Source organism: Pseudophryne corroboree, chromosome 1 (assembly GCF_028390025.1).
Source record: "Pseudophryne corroboree isolate aPseCor3 chromosome 1, aPseCor3.hap2, whole genome shotgun sequence".
NCBI lineage: Eukaryota > Metazoa > Chordata > Amphibia > Anura > Myobatrachidae > Pseudophryne > Pseudophryne corroboree.
This window is the reverse complement of record NC_086444.1, coordinates 428,530,113-428,550,832: the sequence shown is the minus strand read 5'-3', so window position 1 is coordinate 428,550,832 and position 20,720 is coordinate 428,530,113. Positions and strand designations below refer to the sequence as shown.

The 20,720-nt window shown below is 42.2% G+C and overlaps 1 pseudogene; it reads left to right on the top strand.

Annotated features, from left to right (window-relative positions):
- Positions 1-7,865: 7,865 nt before the first annotated feature.
- LOC134895585 (olfactory receptor 6B1-like) lies at positions 7,866-8,813 on the top strand (annotated as a pseudogene).
- The last annotated feature ends 11,907 nt before the right edge of the window (positions 8,814-20,720 follow it).

Here is a 20,720-nt window from a genome sequence, read left to right as displayed (position 1 = left end):
CCCAGACAGAGATGCTCTCATTGAATGGGGCGTGTCTCCATAGCGGGCGGAGATGCTCTGATTGTTGGGCATGCCTGGGCGGGTGCGCCCAGGCACAGACGGAGCCATGACTAGTGTGGCTCCATCTGTACATGTATGTGGTGATATCTTTAACTACTTTTGACGCCATTTTGTTTATGTATAACTCCTTTTGTATATGTATAACTTTATTGCTTTATATATGTGCTTTTTATTTGGATAAGTGCTTTTGCAGGCATATAGGCACCAGTTAGAAATATAGCTCCACAGCTGTTTTTTTTTACCTTTGACCTAGTGCAAAGGAAATAGTGAGTGGGGAGTGTACACAGCTTTTAGGCTGGCTGATTATGATAAATATATGTTCCCATACCTCCCAACATGACCCTCTCCAGGAGGGACAGAATGCTCTGTTCCTGGACTTCTCTCTAAATGTATGATTGCCATCACCTGTGCTGAAACACCTTTCTTATCCATTAACCTGATCAAAACAGGTGCCAGCAATCATACATTAAGAGAAAAGTCCAGAAGCAGAGCATTGTGTCCCTCCTGGAGAGGGTCATGTTGGGAGGTATGTGTTCCTATTATCAGTATCTCATATGGAAACTGTCTAGTAAGTTGTTTGGGGTATTGTGCTCATAAGTAGGTGAAAGGGGACAGACGTCATGTATAAGATAAATCATCTTACATGTACGACTACTGTACCCAGCTTCATAGACATTCAATGTATTATATTTTAAGACAATGTTAGTGTATTCCTTCAGGAGGGCTATAAAGCCTAGAAACTTACACAGCAGATCAGTTCTGATCGAAGCTAGTTCTGTCTGCAGCGGATCTAGCCTACTACATATCCACTTCAGCTTTTAACTTGTGACAAAGTTATTAGATGGGACCCTGGAGATTCGACTGAACTTCATTATTTAAACTACTTAATCGATGACCATCATCTGGGATAGATCTTAAAGTATTTGAGATAAGAGCTGAGTATCCTAATTTGTTCTTCCTATTATTGTAACTGCATATAACTTGTATGTTTTTATTGTTGTAACTTAGATAAATGTTTATCCTTTTTTAAATGTCCTATGTCAGTCTCCATATTTAACACATTGTATCCCAGAACCTGGTCGCTTGAGCTTTGAACTGACAACATTTTGGCGTAGTCTGTGGCAGGATACAAGGGGTTAAAATTGAAACTGTATTTAACATATGTATGTAGGTATGTTTGAAAATGATTTGGGGGGCTGCTCCTAGCAAATCCAGACATCATCATGGTTTGTTAGACTCCACCAGTGGCAACCATTGATGGATGGGTGTTGTAAATACATTGAGAAGTATGTGGTTAAGAGAACCAGGCGTAGTGAGAGGAGAGATAAAAAGTCTGCCTCAGTACATACTTTGAATTTACAACAGTGCGAAGAAGTTGATACACACATTAGAGAATGCTTTTTGTGTGGGAAATTAGAAGTTTATTCATAAAACTTCACAGGGACAAATTGAGAGTGTGAATACTCTAAGAGAAACTGAATTTTCAATCTCTTGACGTGCATATTTCAATTGTACAGCTCAGGATTGAATTATGAGAATACATTAAACCAGAGGTTCTCAAACTCGGTCCTCGGGGGCACACACAGTGCATGTTTTGCAGGTCTCCTCACAGAATCGCAAGTGAAATAATTAGCTCCACCTGTGGACCTTTTAAAATGTGTCAGTGAGTAATTAATACACCTGTGCACCTGCTGGGTTACCTGCAAAACATGCACTGTGTGTGCCCCCGAGGACCGAGTTTGAGAACCTCTGCATTAAACAATGGGTCTCAATAAAAGAGGAAATGTTTGAAGTTGGATTTCAAATCTCACAGGCAGAATCAGCGAAATGTAGTTATGACAATTATTTTCAAGCTGATAATAATGAGATAAGATGGAGACTTTAACAGAGGTTGAGTGTATTTGTGTAGTCATGTGAACAAAATATTGAAGTGTCACAGGAGAAGCAAAAACAGAAGAGTGTTAGCTCAACTCTGTCTGAGCACATAGATTGAAGTGATACTGATCAGGAAGTGGATGAATCAGCCAGTCAGTATGTATGCCTAGCCTGCTCCATGCCCCTCACCATATGAGATAGCGAAGATAGCCCTCTGGGACCCAGGGTGGGAAGAAATGGGGAGTCAGCCAAGTGTAGAGCTGCACAAGCACTCATCATCCCCTGAAAGAAGATAAATGATATCTCACACGGAGGGGGGCCTCTAGTAGCACACCCTCCAAGGGAAGTAAATAAGTTTGAGATCTGTGCCAAAAACAGACACAGGACAGGGTGAAGAGAAAAGCACTGACACATTCACAACTTTGGTGAATAATAATGTAGAAATATCACTGTTACAGTCACATTCTGACATAACTAGCTGGATAGCAGTAGAAAGTTTTACCAAGCCATGGATGGCTCAGAGTTACTGCAGAATGTGGATCTGGCAATGCCCAGTGTTCCATGCTAAAGTGTTGTTCTCTGAGTGATCAGACAATATAATTGTAATGGATACACTGAAGGGGCAGCTTATAGACAGCCTGGCAAGCGCTTATATGTCTGGCTGCTCTGTAAAAGCTTTCACAACCTCTGCAGTAAATCTGGCAGTTAGGTTGAAAGATAAATGGCAACATGTGTACATACCCCCAGCAGCCCAACCTGTAAACCTGAATCAGTATTGCATCTATAGTGGTCATGAAGAAATAATACAAACCACAGAAGAGGTTATCCCAGTAGTGGGGTTGAGAGACAAATGCAGACTCTACAAAAGTGTGACCAGAAAGAAAGCTGAATTTGTGTGGACAGCTGAACAGAAAGATATGGTTCAAGTTGCAAAACAAGATGTCCAAGTGCTGAGCCCCATCCAAGGAAATCAGACATTCTTCATGTACGTGATAGTTACTGATAATGTTTTTATTGGACTTTGGACCCAGCAGTTACCACGCTCACAGACAAGACACTTATTTTTGTAAAAGACTTTGCTAGCAGCATATACTGCACTTAAACATGTAAGAAATGTCACCAATCAACCACCTGTCACCAAAAAAACAGCCTTCTGTGGGGAGACAAGAGGGCCTAGGTGCACATACAGCCATGGCCCAGAAGCAGATGCTGCAGAAGTGGACATGGTATCTGTCAGAATTAGATGGCGTGTCCAACCAAGAGCCTGTTCAGGTGACCTGCTCTTATATAAGTACTGTATGGTCGTATTTTGGATATGTTTTTTAGATACATGTAGCACAATTTAAATACAGATTGAATGTGGGGAACAAAGGACAGTTCAGAGTTGAGGATTACACCTAGGAAGTGACCTTGTGGTGTAGGATTGATTGTTCAGTTCTCAACAGTGATAGAGATATCAGGTTGGTAAGTACTATTGGTTGGTGGAAATATAATTAATTCTGTTTTGGTAGTATTAAGTTTGAGGTGGCGAGACGCCATCCAAGAGGATATGGCAGAAAGGCTTTCAGTGACACGGCCCAATACAGATGGTGACAAATCTTGGGAGGATAGGTACATTTGAGCATGATCCACATACAGATGATACTGAAATCCAAAAGAGCTGATTAGCTTACAAAGAGATGTGGTAAGACTGAGCATTGGGATACTCCAGCTGATAGAGGTAGTGAAGTGAAGGTGGATTCAGAAAAGCAGACACTGAAAGACAGGAAGGAGGAGAACCAAGAAAGGACTGTGTCCTGAAGACCTTGGGATTGTAGTGTTTGTATGAGAAGAGAGTGGTCAACAGTGTCAAAAACTGCAGAGAATAAGAATAAGTAGTGGTTTTTTGATTTAGCAATGACCAGTTCATTCACTACTTTAGTCAGTGCTGTCTCTGTGGAATGTTGGGAACAAATGCCTCTTTGAAGTGGGCCAATAAATTGTGTAAGTTAAGAAAGTGTGTAAGGCGAGTGTAGGCAAGTCTCTAAAAGTAGCTTGGTGGGACATGGCAGCTGAGTGATGGGATGGTAGTTTGAGAGAGAATTTGGGTCAGAATTGTTTTTTTTAGAAATGGAGTGATCGCTGCATGCTTGAACAATGAAGGAAAGATACTAGTAGAGAGAGAGATTACAGATTTTAATTAAGTTTGGGGTGAGCACAGGAGACAGAGCTTTATGTATTTGTGATGGTATAGGATCAAGAGGAGAGGTGGTAGAGTAGGAAGATGAGGAGAGTGTAGATACTTCATCTTCATTTGTGGGATCAAATGAAAAGAAAGTGCCAAAGGGTTCAGGTAGAGATATGAGCAGGTCACTGACTGAGGGAAAACATACCATTTCATCTCGTATCTTAGCAATCTTGTCCTTGAAGTAGAAAACAAGTTTTTACGCATTGATAGTGGCTGGTGGGTTGGGTGAGAGAGGGTTGAGAAATGATTTAAATGTATTAAACAGTTGCTTGGGGTTAGAGGCTTGAGCAGAGATGAAAGTTTGGAAATATGTTTGTTTGGCAGTGTTCAGGGTATTACGATAGGAAGGATACATAGTCTTATACGTGAGGGAGTTGCTTGATGTATGAGAATTACGCCACAGAAGTTCAACTTTATGTGAGAGTTTTTGTAGGTGTCTTGTTAATATAGAGTGCCACGGCTGACATCTAGGCCCATGTGGAGTGTGATGGGTTGCTGGAGCCACTTGGTCAAGAGCTATTTCTAAAGTCTGGTTCAGGTGAGAAAGCAGTCTCAGGAGAAGTGAATACAGAAATAGGTGAGAACAGTTATTGCAGAGGTGGAAAGTTATTGAAAATTTATTGTGTTAATTTTTCTGTGGGTTTGAGGAGGATTGGAGGTCTTCAGTGACATTGAGTTTGAAGTTAGGGAGAAGAGCATGCAGATGATAAGGATGTGATCTGAGAGAGGGAAAGGAGTGTTAGTGAATTCAGAAACTGAGCATAGTCTGGTGAATACAAGATCAAGGCAGTGGCCCTCCTGATGAGTAGAGGAGTCAGTCCATTGGAAGAGGCCAAGGGAGGAGGTTAGAGAGAGAAGTTTGGAGGCATGAGCAGCAGAATTTGGACTTTTGAAAATTACAGATGGAGCCACTCTAATCGTGGCTCCATCTGCGATTGAGTGCGCCCAGCGAGGCGGACTGGCGGGCACGAATGGGACATGCGTGCATCGTAGACGTGCCCCATTCAAAGTAAATTTGCATTTATAAAGTGTACCCCCTTTTTAATTTTTTAAAAGAGAAGTGCAGTCTTGCTTAGATGTCCGCCATTCTATTTGAATTGCCATTGTGCTAGGACAAGGTTTAGCATCTTGTCTGTGTCCTTATAGTTGAGGTGAACTGCACAATTATTGTTCTTAGGGGGAGGGTTCCTGGTAGGAGGATGTTACCTTGTAATTTGTGACCTCCATCTATGCATGCTGCAGTATGGAAAAGTCTAGACTTCAACTTTGCAGTGGCCTAACACCTCCATGGCGGCCCAACATGAAAAATGTGGTACAGCTATGTCATAGATTGGTTACTTTCTCATAAAAGTACTAGTGCTTTTAACTTTTGATGGCAGCCCTGCTGGTAAATTGAGCTCTACCTAACATTTGCCATATCATATGATACCTTTTGCTGACCTAATGATGTTTAAACTTTCTGTAGCAAATTAATTAAATTGCCTATATTTGCCAAGTTCAGTGTTAAAAGGGCATGATATCTAGTGGCAGCCTTAGAGTATTCCCTTTAGAATACACAGATGATTTATACATCTGTGTATAAAATACAAGAACACACCACATCAGTCTCATATCACTAACGTGTTTGGTACTTTATTATACAACAGCTGCAATGATTCTTGATAATGAAAGAGATTGGTATACTAAGTAGCTAGTGCAGTATTTAACAACAATGTGCTTCATAACTCTGCTTTTAATATACTGCATTTTCCACGAAGCAACTAGCCTATGCATTTATACTATAGGATAATTGATTTTAAAACCAGGTAAGTTAGCTATAATAAATAAATAATACATCATATAAGTAACTTGACATTTTTAACAACTTGTTTTGCATGCATTATAATTAATATACTATGGACTTGCTCACTACATACAGAGAACAAAGCCTTTGCTATATATATATATATATATATATATATACACAGGTTGAGTATCCCATATCCAAATATTCCGAAATACGGAATATTCTGAAATACGGACTTTTTTGAGTGAGAGTGAGAAAGTGAAACCTTTGTTTTCTGATGGCTCAATGTACACAAACTTTGTTTAATACACAAAGTTATTAAAAATATTGTATTAAATGACCTCCAGGCTGTGTATATAAGGTGTATATGAAACATAAATGAATTGTGTGAATGTAGATACACTTTGTTCAATACACAAAGTTACAAAAAATATTGGCTAAAATGACCTTCCGGCTGTGTGTATAAGGAGTATATGTAACATAAATGCATTCTGTGCTTAGACTTGGGTCCCATCACCATGATAGCTCATTATGGTGTGCAATTATTCCAAAATACGGAAAAATCCAATATCCTAAATACCTCTGGTCCCAAGCATTTTGGATAAGGGATACTCAACCTGTATATATATATATATATATATATATATATATATATATATATATATATTACCGTCCTCCCTATGTACAGAAGTCAGAACCTTTTGATCATAGAACCACATTATAGGAATACACATATATGTAATTTAATTCTACACACAGAAAGATAGAATGAAGGTGCACATTCCAAACATTACTAATCAGAATTATAATACAATTTGAAATTAAACATCATGTAAAAGAGGGTTATTTGCATAATTTTGGCCTAAGTTGTGAGCTAATTCAACAGGTCCTTGTAACCTCATCATCAGAAAAGTCCCTAACATTCTAAGGGTTCAAGTCTAGGGATTGGGGCACCCCCAAGTCAACCCAACCAGACCACCCCAAGGTACCACACTAGTGAAAGCTAGCAAGTAAAGTGTTAGTGTTAGGTTAGTGAGAGCAGCTACTAAGTGATAGGAGTGTTACAAGGGTAAAAAATAAATGTGTGAAAAGTGTTACATTTAATTCTTACAGCTAGAATGGTACAGTATATATAACACTTTGACAGTACTCACAATGCTCACATTTGACTTAATGTATTCTCCCTCATGCACTCAGCAAATTACTTATTTTCTTGGAAAACAAGACAACTTTAGGATAGTTTTGGTGTGCAAAATAATAAATGCAACACATACTGTATGTCATAGACAAGTATTTAGCAGCTTTTAGATGACTAATTTTTATTTGCTAAAAGCTTATAGAATGCACCTAGTTTTTCCTCCTGTGAGGTGAAGAAAGAAGTACATCTCAGGAGTCACTATATATTGTCACAGCAGAGAGAATGTTCTCACCTCTTGGTAACTAAATTTCCTCTCCCCATCTTCCCAAATGCACCTGTGACTTTCTGCAGAATAAGTGCAGGGTGACATGAATCTCATGCATTTACAGTAGAATGGTGACTGACAATGGGGAGAAGTATCAAAAAAGATGGCGTTGTAACCTCTCATTTATCTAGCAGTCTATAAGATGACATTTTGAAGCTGATTAGTTGCGAATGGCAATTCTGCACATATCTTTCAAAGGTTTGATGCATCTCGCCCACTGGTGAAGATTCTGTAAATTCAGTGGAGAGGATGTATTATCCCTCTCCTATCTCTGACACTCACCAGTTCAGTTCCTGTGATACAGTAGTGAGCAGCCAGGAATCAGAGGATTAGTAAGCAACACTTGCAGTATATGTACCTGACAAACACTGATACTGATCAGACTGGCAGTATTTATTCCCCAAATTTATTAATGTGTTGAGATCTATTTTTTTTTTTTTCCCAGTACCTGGAGTGGTCAAGGATGAAAACCTATAATGGCAACAACATCACTGAATTCATCCTCATTGGGTTTCCAACACGACCAGAGTTCCAGCATGTTCTTTTTACTGTCTTCCTCATTATATATATTTTAACTGTTGCAGAAAACTTGCTCATCATTGTTACAATTACAGATAATGTGAAGCTTCACAAGCCAATGTACTTTCTTCTTTGCAGTCTGTCCTTCTTGGAAATATGGTATGTCACAGTCACTATACCCAATCTTCTGAACAATTTTCTGACTCAGAACAACAAGATATCCTTCCTGGCTTGTATGGCACAGTTGTACATTTTTATTTCTTTGGCCTGCACCGAGTGTGTTCTTTTAGCAGTAATGGCTTTTGACAGGTATGTTGCAATTTGTATTCCTCTCCATTATACAGTCATCATCAACAACACTCACTGTTTCCAGATGGCAGTTTGTTCTTGGGTGCTGGGGTTTTCTATTGCTATGGTTAAAGTAATCTTCATTTTCAGATTGTCCTATTGTGGCCCCAATGTTATCAACCATTTTTTCTGTGACATTTCCCCAGTGTTGAACTTGGCTTGTTCTGATATATCTCTTGCTGAACTGGTGGATTTCATCCTTGGCCTCATCATCTGTTTTGTGCCCCTGGCTATAATTAGCTTCATTTATGTGTGTATAATTCGGTCAGTCATCATTATCTCAAAGATCGCTGGAAAGAAAAAAGGCTTCTCTACTTGTGCCTCACATCTAGCAGTAGTTGTTATTTTTTATTCAACAACTCTCTTCATCTACGCAAGACCGAAAAAGATTAGTCCATATGATAGAAACAAATTTATAACTATATTTTATTCAGTTTTGACTCCTCTTTTGAACCCAATCATCTACTGCCTTAGGAATGCAGAGGTAAAACAAGCACTGAGGAAGACACTCAGGGTATGTCAATAGCAAAAATAAATGTTACATTTACTGTTTTACTAAATCTTCTGTTTTTTGTTAGTTTTTTTTTACTATTTTTTTAATAAATCTTTATGATATTATCCATTGTAATAAATTTACATGAAATATATTATTTATTAAAAAGAGAGACGCAAGAATAATAGTAAGTAGGATATGGCCTGCTGGCAAATGTACATATTATTTTAGGTTAATTGAAACACTGAGACACAATTGTATTAAAGTCTCACACAATTAGCTGCAGATCGCATTATTATTATGCATCTGTACTTATAGATATGTTGAGTGGGGTATGATATACCGAAGGACGGGATGCCGGCTGTCAGTATGCCGACAGCGGCATCCTGGCCATCATAATCCCGACAGCCCCCATTTAGCCCCCTAACCCTCCTGTTTTCCCTACCCTAACCCTCCCTTCCCCGCTGCCTAAACCTAACCCTCCCCGTTAGGTGCCTAACCCTCCCTTCCCTGCTGCCTAAACCTAACACTCCCCGCTAGGTGCCTAACACTCCCTTCCCCGCTTCCTAAACCTAACCTCCCCACGAGGTGCCTAATCCTCCCTTCCCCGCTGCCTAAACCTAACCCTGCCCGCTAGGTGCCTAGCTTTCCTTTCCCCGCTGCCTAAACCTAACCCTCCCCGCTAGGTGCCTAACCCTCCCTTCCCCGCTGCCTAAACCTAACCCTCCCAGCTAGGTGCCTAACCCTCCCTTCCCTGCTGCCTAAACCTAATCCTCCCCGCTAGGTACCCAACCCTTCCTTCCCCGCTGCCTAAACCTAACCCTCCCCGCTAGGTGCATAACCCTAACCACCCCCTGTTTGTGCCTAACCCTAACCCTCTTTCCCTGGTCCCTAACCCTAATGTTTCCGTGTGTGTACCCTAAGTCTAACCCCCCTTCTGCTGCTTGAACCTAACCCGCCCCCCGTGGCATGGGTGGCAGTGCATCCTGCTGTCAGGACGTTCAGATGTTGGCTGTCAGTATTTTGATGCCGGCATCCCGTTTGGCATCGGTATATTGATGCAAAGATTGTGTCCTCCAGCGGGATCTCGGCATCAGTATATCGACTGCCGGGATTCCATCCATCGGTAAGCTACTGCTTCCCATTGAGTGAAAGTGTGATGATAAATGATACACATTTATGGGCATAAACAGAAATTGGTGAGTTAAAGAAATATACAGTAGTTATTACGACTGAATTAGTGCACAACATCTCCGTTATGACCAAATCAAAATAATTTAATAGTAAGCTAAAACATTTAATGTTAAAAATAAACAAAATAAGATACTGAGTTAAAATGTGATTTTATTTCATATGGTAGGGTATATGGGTTATGGGTTGTGAAAACTGTATTAGTTAAGACTACCCTGAGTATACTGTGATTGGTGCAAACTCAGGCTGCAGTATTTAGGATGAGGAGGCAGGTGTATATCTAGGGAACCGGGCGCCCCTGGCAAAGTAAGGGACTGGTGCGCCCCATATTTGAAATAGGGAAGGTGCATGTGCAAAAAAGAGACATGATCTTTTGGGAAAGGGGCATGACCATACAATGTTACCCCCAATTCAAATTATGCTACACAGTAGTAACCTTTACACACATCATGCCCACATAGTAGCAGTTCCCTTTACACATTATGCCCACACAGTAATTCTTATAACACTGAGGAGACATCAGCAGTGCCTGGCCTGGCTGAGGAGGCAATGCCACCCAAGGCCAGTTAGTATAATCAAATAGTAGTACAAAGAAGTGCAGTGCAGCGCACTACCCAGTGGTGCAAGTAGGAAAAAAATCTTAGTGGAACTGTGTGCGCATGCCAAAGGCATGCACATGCCAAACAATGGGTGTGGCCACATGCCACATGGGGCATGGCCAATGAAAATTGGGATGTGATACACATATGACCCCAAAAGTGCAGTACCAGATGCAAATATGCCCCAAATAGTGCCAGATACACACATGCCCCCACAGTGCCAGAAACACATATGCCCCCACAGTGCCAGATATGCCCACAAAGTGCTAGATATGCCCCCACAGTGCCAGATACACGTATGCCCCCACAGTGCCAGATGTGCCCCCACAGTGCCAGATATGCCCCCACATTGCCAGATACACATGCCCCCATGGTGCCAGATATGCCCTCATAGTGTCAGATATGCCCCCATGGTCCTAGATATTCCCCCCACCATGCAGATACACATATGCTCCGACAGTGCCAGTTATGTCCCCACAGTCATAGTCCCCATCCCCCTCCTAGCACATAGCCATAGTCCCCTCCCAGTAAATAGCCATAGCCTCCCCATCTCTCCAAGCAATAGTCCTCCAGCACATAGCCATTGTCCCCATCCCCCTCCCAGCACATAGCTGTAGTCTGCCCTTAGCATATAGTAGTAGTCTCCCCCACTCCCAGCACATACATAGACTCCCCACACAGCACATAGTGTCTGACAATGCCTGCTGTGCCGAGCTGCCTGGGATGGAGGGCAGAGGATCGCTCTGTTGGCAGAAGATGGTGCCAGTGTCCAGCACCGCATCAAACTATGTGAAGAAACTGAATATAAACTACAGCTCCCAGCAGCCCTTGTCGTCGATGGCTCCCGACAGCAAGGGTTGCTGGAAGTTGTAGTTTCTTCCCTGTAGTGCATTGCGGTGCCGGACACCAGTGCCAGCTCCTGCCTGCTGAGCGATCCTCCGCCTTCCATCCCAGGCAATCCACAGGCAGCTTGGCACAGCAGGTATTGCCAGACACTACGGTTTAAGGGATTACACCCATATGCCCGCTGCTTGGCTGGCGCCCCTGGCGAGTGCCATCCTGGCCAATGGGTAGATTAGCCCCTGTGAGGAGGTTAAGAATAAGGCAGAAAAGTGGTAGGGATCATAATGCATACCTCTCAACATGACCCTCTCCAGGAGCAACAGAATGCTCTGCCCCTGGAATTCCCTTTTAATTTATGATTGCCATCACCTGTGGTGAAACACCGTTCTTATTCATTAATCTGTGCAAAACATGTACTCTTAAATTAAGTCCAGAAGCAGAGCATTCTGTCCCAATTACATTCTGTCCCATCTGGAGAGGGTCATGTTTGGAGGCATGATAATCTATGAATGGAAAAGGTATAGACAAAAATTGACGCCATAACATTTTTAATTTTTTTTTTTTTACTAATCTGCAAATACATTTCAGATAAAGCACCTCATCCTGTAAATCAGTAGCTCTCAACCTCAACCCTCATGTTTTCCCAAGAGGTAATTTTTTTAGATTTCTGTCTGTGGAAGCAGATGGGATACTTACTGGCCCAGAAAATAGATTAACTCACCTGTGCATGATTAATCAAATCCACAAATCATGACCTGTTAGGGATACTTGACTGGAGTTGAGAATCCCTGCTGTAAACTATACATTATAGATGTTAGAAGTCACTGATGATTTGTGTTACCATATAAAAGCACAAGAACTAACAGTTGGTAAGTGATGACATCAGAACTCACTATTCATGTAATACACATTTTATTTACAGGTGATTATACATACATTTAGTATATTAACAGCATTGATGTATTATAAAGTTACATATATTCATTATACTCATGTATGTCTATAGCTGTATGGTAGGGCTGACCAAAGATGGTGGCTCTCATGGGCTTTCCCAAATATAGTGACCTAAGCTGCACATGTGCTGAACAAGAGGTCCTGACCCAGAGAAACAGGTCCAAGCGAGTATGGTATGCAGGCTGGGAGTGGAGGCAAAAGGGAGGTCCAGCCAGTATAAAAGGAGGAGAAGCTTAGCAAAAAAACAGAGAGAGAAGTGAGAGATACTGAGAGACATGGACAGCAGCCAACTGGGGAAAGAGAAGTCTCCAGTGGTCAGCGGTCAAGCTGCTGAAAGAGTAGGGCAAAGGAGACTTGTAAAATAAATTTGATTGAGGGCTGCGCTTAATCACCAAATCAAAGAAGTAGCTGCTGTGAGAGGCAATGAGGGATATCCACACTCCCTCTAGATTTTAAGATAGAGAAACAGATATGTCTCACTGTGCTCTCCTCTTTGATAGATTATTGCCTATGTACTGGTGATAGTGATATCAATATTTTATTTATAACTTTAGTTGGTATGTTTTTGTAATCTAGAACTAGTATACGCAATCATAAATAGAAGAGTGCTCTTATACACTCTAATTGGAAAGAGCTATCAATTAGGTACGTATAGTAAGTGTTGGGTCCCTATATAAATCAAGAATACCAGATCAAATATTATAGGATATATATTCTTTTATTAAGATATGTATTATAAAGCCCTTAAGAATGATAGGACAAAAATAAGAATAAGTATAAAAATAGAATAAAATTAAAAACCTAATACCGGTATACTACAAATATACAAGACAGGACAATACAGACAAAAACCTGGTGATCTGTAATAGTGGGAGTGGACACGCACAATGCGAATTACTCGTCCCCAAACGCAGAATATCTTTGCTAGCGTTAAAATCAAATATCACAATATACCACTGGTGTCTCCAATCCTAAAGACAACGGGTGTAATATCCTTTTTTTCACTGCAAAGTCTATTGTCCTGCAAAGACAGGTAAGTTTTATATATAGCCCGGCTGAAGTGAGATATGGGTAATTTACTCACAGCCTTTTTGCATGGGTCTGTAACTCTTCAGTGTGGTCCTCTCATTGGAGCTCCCCCTGTGGGAATGTCAAAAAGAGTCCAAAGGAATCCAGGAGTCTGCCGGCAGACTTGATCACTCGAACTGGATTCGACCGGTTTCGCCTGCTCACAGGCTTCGTCAGGAGACTTGTACCTTGGTCCCCTACAGCACGAATGTAGGCATCAAGTTGCTGGGGTGTAACTGCACAGAGAGGGAGCTCCATCCTCAGACATAGGTGAGAATTCAATTGTTTTATTGCTTTTTTAACTAATGGGCACTCAACTGAGCAATTCAATTGTTTTTGGGAGCACAGTAGTTATTGGGTTTGTTATACCCAAAAGCTCTGGGTTTAGATGTGTAATTCAGCTTCTGTAAATCCATCTAAAGTCCTGGAGTGCCCAAACCATGGACTTTTCACTGATTTCTGCTCACCACCTCAGAAGAGTGCGAGCAGAAACATGGACACCTGCAGCATTTGCACCTGATCAGATGCCCAACTGCAAGCAAAGAGAGCGAAGAAAGATTGGTGTTCATCTGAAAGATAAGTGGTCATACCTTGCACCTGACAGTATCTGTGCACACAAACTGTACACTCAAATACCTCTCCTACAGTTGTTGCATTTCACTTCATGCCTGGGGGAGAACACCTTATACCTTAAACAGGAAAAAGGGACCCACATCATACATGCCAATCATAAATAGTATATTCATTGACTAGTAGGATAGTCAGATAAGTCGGTGCATAGTTGGCCAGGACATTATAACTTCAATTCAGAAATTAGGTTAATTTGCCTAATTTTGTGTGGGTGTATGCCATGGATAATAGAAATTGCCACTATATTTTCATATATTTTCATTTTCTTATTTTACTTTCATGGAATCCTTTTGAAATAACTTCATAGCCACCTCTAAATCCCTGCCACAATAAATGTGCCTTCGTGGCTTCCAAATAATTTCCGTGAGTAGAGTGGTTGTCATGTATGGTGCTTGGTGTGGGTTCAGCAGGTTGCCTGAGTAATCTCAGTGAAGGAGTTGTCCATTTACAACTGTTGAACCTACAGTATGAGGGAGAATTGACTGGGGTGGAGGCACTGCATCTGGATGAGAAAGTTATACACTTTTCACATCGCCATTGTAACCCGGGTTTTGAGTTTATGGGTCAATATTTAGAATAAAGTATTCTATAAATCACTGTTTAAAAATAATAGGATCAGTAAATGGAATTTTCGTCTGCATACATCATAAACAATGTCCGTATACCTGCCAAAGGTGATGGACTAATCAAAGTCTTAAAACTGCTTACTGCTTAAATATGCTATAGATATAGAAAAGGTACAAAACAATGGACTTTTAATAAATATGCATAAAAATTAATTCACAAGGAATACAGAATGAATCAATAAATTAGACATAAATGTCACACTCATTAAACAAAATGATGTAAACAAAAATGGAAATATATACTGTAGAGAAATAATATTAAACAGTAACTGCTCCAATAACAGCCATGTTCAGTGTCAGATTCCTCAGATGAGTTTTCCACAAATGAGAAAAACTCCTCCAAAGGGACAGCAGTTATCACTACTGCTGTCGCTGTGGATTTACTTACATACATAGGGCCTGATTCAGACTTGTAAGTAAAGCAAAAAGAAGCAAGTAACTTTTCATCTGGAACAAATCATGTTGCCATGCAAGGGGAGCAAATACATAGATTTTTTTTTTTTTTGTGCAGAGTAAATACTGGCTGCTTTTGCATGTAGCCCACACATGTTAGACAGCTTTATTTTTACACTACAATTTGGATTTCGGTTTGAACACACCCCACCAAAATCTAAAATTCCCTGCACGTTACATTTGCCCTACCCCTAGTGACACATGGTTTGGCCCAGTTACTTGCTTCTTTGCTTTGCTTGTATATCAGAATCAGGCCCATAGCAGGGACATTTTCATTAAAAATGAAAATATCCACTGCAATACAGGATTTTTTCTCCAGAGATGGCTGCATTCTAGGACTGCACCAGTGGCGTGAGTTACATCGCTGTGACACCGCATTAAGGGGGTAATTCCAAGTTGATCGCAGCAGGAAATTTTTTAGTAGTTGGGCAAAACCATGTGCACTGCAGGGGGGCAGATATAACATTTGCAGAGAGAGTTAGATTTGGGTGGGTTATTTTGTTTCTGTGCAGGGTAAATACTGGCTGCTTTACTTTTACACTGCAATTTAGATTGCAGATTTAACTCACCAGACCCAAATCTATCTCTCTCTGCACATGTTATATCTGCCTTCCCTGCAGTGCACATGGTTTTGCCCAACTGCTAACAAAAATCCTGCTGCGATCAACTCAGAATTACCCCCTAACTTCTCTTGCGAAGGACTCAGTAATGAAACGTACTAATTAGTGGCAAACGCAGGATTTGCATGGGGAGGTTTCCAGAACTGGGCGGAGCCAATCACGGGGGTGGCCAATCACGGGGGTGGGGACTGAGGTGACACAGTATATGCTGGGTCCATAAAACTAGTGTGTCTGTGTGTGTATATATATATATATATATATATATTAGTGATGAGCGGGTTCGGATCCTCGGGATCCGAACCCGCCCGAACTTCACCTTTTTTTTCACGGGTCCGAGCGACTCGGATCCTCCCGCCTTGCTCGGTTAACCCGAGCGCGCCCGAACGTCATCATCCCGCTGTCGGATTCTCGCGAGATTCGGATTCTATATAAGGAGCCGCGCGTCGCCGCCATTTTCACACGTGCATTGAGATTGATAGGGAGAGGACGTGGCTGGCGTCCTCTCCGTTATAGTAGAAGAAAAGAGTAAAGAGACTGAGTGACTTATAATTGTGGGGAGGATTGGGGACGGGGAGCAGCTGTTGGAGTACAGTGCAGGGTTTTGATTATACCACCAGTGAGTTTAATCCTTTGTTTCTCTGCCTGAAAAAAACGCTCCACCATATCTGTGCTCACTCAGTGTGCTGCACTGCTGCATGATATATCTGTGCTGAGTGCACTGCTCAGTGCTCACACTGCCTAATTGTGGGGACTGGGGAGCAGTTATAGCAGGAGTACAGTGCACAGTTTTGCTGACAGTGACCACCAGTCCAGTATACGTTTGTCTGCCTGAAAAACACTCCTGTGGTGGCTTTTTTTTCTTTATACTAGTTTAGCAGTCTGCTGACAGTGTCCACCAGGTTCGTTATTATTATACAGTATATTTATTATATCTATTAGCAGTACGGTAGGCCACGGCTGTACCTACCTCTGTTTCGTCAGTGCACTCGTCGTCCATAAGTAATATAATACTATACTATCCATCCATCTACATTGTATACCTGTGGTGGCTTTTTTTTTCTTCATACTAGTTTAGCAGTCTGCTGGCAGTGTCCACCAGGTTCGTTATTATTATACAGTATATTATATATATATAGCAGTACGGTAGGCCACGGCTGTACCTACCTCTGTGTCGTCAGTGCACTCGTCGTCCATAAGTAATATAATACTATACTATCCATCCAACTACATTGTATACCTGTGGTGGCTTTTTTTTTCTTCATACTAGTTTAGCAGTCTTCTGACAGTGTCCACCAGGTCCGTTATTATTATACAGTATATTTATTATATCTATTAGCAGTACGGTATGCCACGGCTGTACCTACCTCTGTGTCGTCAGTGCACTCGTCGTCCATAAGTAATATAATACTATACTATCCATCCATCTACATTGTATACCTGTGGTGGCTTTTTTTTTCTTCATACTAGTTTAGCAGTCTGCTGACAGTGTCCACCAGGTCCGTTATTATTATACAGTATATTATATATATATATATAGCAGTACGGTAGGCCACGGCTGTACCTACCTCTGTGTCGCCAGTGCACTCGTCGTCCATAAGTAATATAATACTATACTATCCATCCATCTACATTGTATACCTGTGGTGGCTTTTTTTTTCTTCATACTAGTTTAGCAGTCTGCTGACAGTGTCCACCAGGTCCGTTATTATTATACAGTATATTATATATATATATAGCAGTACGGTAGGCCACGGCTGTACCTACCTCTGTGTCGTCAGTGCACTCATCGTCCATAAGTAATATAATACTATACTATCCATCCATCTACATTGTATACCTGTGGTGGCTTTTTTTTTCTTCATACTAGTTTAGCAGTCTGCTGACAGTGTCCACCAGGTCCGTTATTATTATACAGTATATTATATATATATATATAGCAGTACGGTAGGCCACGGCTGTACCTATCTCTGTGTCGTCAGTGCACTCGTCGTCCATAAGTAATATAATACTATACTATCCATCCATCAACATTGTAAACCTGTGGTGGCTTTTTTTTTCTTCATACTAGTTTAGCAGTCTGCTGACAGTGTCCACCAGGTCCGTTATTATTATACAGTATATTATATATATATAAAGCAGTACGGTAGGCCACGGCTGTACCTACCTCTGTGTCGTCAGTCGTCCTCCATAAGTAATATAATACTATACTATCCATCCGTCTACATTGTATACCTGTGGTGGCTTTTAGTTGTGCGCATTAAAATATGGAGAACAAAAATGTGGAGGTTAAAAAAATAGGGAAAGATCAAGATCCACTTCCACCTCGTGCTGAAGCTGCTGCCACTAGTCATGGCCGAGACGATGAAATGCCATCAATGTCGTCTGCCAAGGCCGATGCCCAATGTCATAGTACAGAGCATGTAAAATCCAAAACACAAAAGATCAGTAAAATGACCCAAAAATCAAAATTAAAAGCGTCTGAGGAGAAGCGTAAACTTGCCAATATGCCATTTACGACACGGAGTGGCAAGGAACGGCTGAGGCCCTGGCCTATGTTCATGGCTAGTGGTTCAGCTTCACATGAGGATGGAAGCACTCATCCTCTCGCTAGAAAAAAGAAAAGTCTTAAGCTGGCAAAAGCACAGCAAAGAACTGTGCGTTCTTCGAAATCCCAAATCCCAAAGGAGAGTCCAATTGTGTCGGTTGCGATGCCTGACCTTCCCAACACTGGACGGGAAGAGCTTGCGCCTTCCACCATTTGCACGCCCCCTGCAAGTGCTGGAAGGAGCACCCGCAGTCCAGTTCCTGATAGTCAAATTGAAGATGTCAGTGTTGAAGTACACCAGGATGAGGATATGGGTGTTGCTGGCGCTGGGGAGGAAATTGACAAGGAGGATTCTGATGGTGAGGTGGTTTATTTAAGTCAGGCACACGGGGAGACACCTGTTGTCCATGGGAGGAATATGGCCATTGACATGCCTGGTCAAAATACAAAAAAAATCAGCTCTTCAGTGTGGAATTATTTCAACAGAAATGCGGACAACTGGTGTCAAGCCGTGTGTTGCCTTTGTCAAGCTGTAATAAGTAGGGGTAAGGACGTTAACCACCTCGGAACATCCTCCCTTATACGTCACCTGCAGCGCATTCATAATAAGTCAGTGACAAGTTCAAAGACTTTGGGCGACAGCGGAAGCAGTCCACTGAATAGTAAATCCCTCCCTCTTGTAACCAAGCTCGCGCAAACCACACCACCAACTCCCTCAGTGTCAATTTCCTCCTTACCCAGGAAAGCCAATAGTCCTGCAGGCCATGTCACTGGCAAGTCTGACGAGTCCTCTCCTGCCTGGGATTCCTCCGATGCATCCTTGAGTGTAACGCCTACTGCTGCTGGCGCTGCTATTGTTGCTGCTGGGAGTCGATCGTCATCCCAGAGGGGAAGTCGGAAGACCACTTGTACTACTTCCAGTAAGCAATTGACTGTCCAACAGTCCTTTGCGAGGAAGATAAAATATCACAGCAGTCATCCTGTTGCAAAAGCGGATAAATCAGGCCTTGACAACTATGTTGGTGTTAGACGTGCGTCCAGTATCCGCCGTTAGTTCACGGGGAACTAGACAATTGCTTGAGGTAGTGTGCCCCCGTTACCAAATACCATCTAGGTTCCACTTCATTAGGCAGGCGATACCGAGAATGTACACGGACGTCAGAAAAAGACTCACCAGTGTCCTAAAAAATGCAGTTGAACCCAATGTCCACTTAACCACGGACATGTGGACAAGTGGAGCAGGGCAGACTCAGGACTACATGACTGTGACAGCCCACTGGGTAGATGTATTGCCTCCCGCTGCAAGAACCGCAGCGGCGGCACCAGTAGCAGCATCTCGCAAACGCCAACTCGTTCCTAGGCAGGCTACGCTTTGTATCACCGCTTTCCAGAATACGCACACAGCTGAAAACCTCTTACGGCAACTGAGGAAGATCATCGCAGAAAGGCTTACCCCAATTGGACTCTCCTGGGGATTTGTGGCATCGGACAACGCCAGCAATATTGTGCGTGCATTACATCTGGGCAAATTCCAGCACGTCCCATGTTTTGCACATACCTTGAATTTGGTGGTGCAGAATTATTTAAAAAACGACAGGGGCGTGCAAGAGATGCTGTCGGTGGCTAGAAGAATTGCGGGCCACTTTCGGCGTACAGGCACCGCGTACAGAAGACTGGAGCACCACCAAAAACACCTGAACCTGCCCTGCCATCATCTGAAGCAAGAGGAGGTAACGAGGTGGAATTCAACCCTCTATATGCTTCAGAGGATGGAGGAGCAGCAAAAGGCCATTCAAGCCTATACATCTGCCCAGGATATAGGCAAAGGAGGTGGAATGCACCTGTCTCAAGCGCAGTGGAGAATGATTTCAACGTTGTGCAAGGTTCTGCAACCTTTTGAACTTGCCACACGTGAAGTCAGTTCAGACACTGCCAGCCTGAGTCAGGTCATTCCCCTCATCATTCTTTTGCAGAAGAAGCTGGAGGCATTGAAGGAGGAGCTAAAACAGAGCAATTCCGCTAGGCATGTGGGACTTGTGGATGGAGCCCTTCATTCGCTTAACCAGGATTCACGTGTGGTCAATCTGTTGAAATCAGAGCACTACATTTTGGCCACCGTGCTGGATCCTAGATTTAAAACCTACCTTGGATCTCTCTTTACGGCAGACACAAGTCTGCAGAGGTTCAAAGACCTGCTGGTGAGAAAATTGTCAAGTCAAGCGGAACGCGACCCGTCAACATCTCCTCCTTCACATTCTCCCGCAACTGGGGGTGTGAGGAAAAGGCTACGAATTCCGAGCCCACCCGCTGGCGGTGATGCAGGGCAGTCTGGAGCGACTGCTGATGCTGACATCTGGTCTGGACTGAAGGACCTGCCAACGATTACTGACATGTCGTCTACTGTCACTGCATATGATTCT